The sequence below is a fragment of the Apium graveolens genome, unplaced genomic scaffold (assembly GCF_009905375.1).
Source record: "Apium graveolens cultivar Ventura unplaced genomic scaffold, ASM990537v1 ctg3151, whole genome shotgun sequence".
NCBI lineage: Eukaryota > Viridiplantae > Streptophyta > Magnoliopsida > Apiales > Apiaceae > Apium > Apium graveolens.
This window is the reverse complement of record NW_027417961.1, coordinates 32085-33161: the sequence shown is the minus strand read 5'-3', so window position 1 is coordinate 33161 and position 1077 is coordinate 32085.

Here is a 1077-nt window from a genome sequence, read left to right as displayed (position 1 = left end):
CTTACTTAGCAAAGAAATTCTCTAACATTCGAGTAAAGAAGCCAAAGTTCTTCAAAAATAAGGGACAAACATTCAACAAGGACAGCAGCTGGAAGGCAAAAGTACAATATAACTTTGACAGCAAAAATGACTACAAAACAGGATTTGTTGACAGGTCAAAGATCATGTTCTTCAATTGTGATGAATTGGGCCATTTTACTACAGAGTGCAGGAAACCTAAGTAGGTGAAAAATGACAAGGCCTATCTTGAATTGGAGGCAAAGTATGAGGCTCTTCTAAGAAAGAAACAGGGTAAAGCTTATATTGCAGAAGGAAAGAGTTGGGATGATTCATTAAATGATGATGATGAGGAAGTAGGAAACTATGAACTCATGGCCTTGGAGCAAGGAGAGTCATCCTCATCAAAAACAAAGGTACCAACTCTTACTACTATTGATGAGAATGGAGAAATATCATTGAGATATTATTGGATTAATATATCTAAATTAAATCCGGCTCCTTAGAGCACCCACAATGTTAACACTTCTTGAGGTTGTCTCCACTTCGGCCTCATCCAAAAAATTAATATTTTACTTTCTCCCTCTTCCCACAGATTTCAAATAATTTTTACTTCAAATTTACTCAAATGATAAACAATTTCTACAAAATGATTAGCATTCATTCTATTACTATTTAAAAAGAGACGGCATTTTGGGTGAATTTTTAATTAAAATAATATTAAAACATTCTAAACAAATAATAAGTTATCAAAAGGCTTTAGAAGGATGAGGTTTGAAAAACCACAAAGGAAAGGTGGTTTTAACAAAAAGTAATATGGAGATGGCAAAGGCAAGTTCAGAAAGAAAGAAGGATAATACTCCAAGGGAAGGAAGTTTGACAAGACCAAGGTGCCTTGTTACAACTGCAATAAAGGGGACATCTGGCTACTGAGTTCCCTAAATTAACTAGAAAAGTTTTTGTCACAACAAACTCCAACAAAGTTTGGATGGACTCATCGGGAACTGAAAATGATGAAGAATGATATGCACTCATGGAAACTTATGGAGAGAAAGTGTCAGGAACTGATAAGGTACCTTC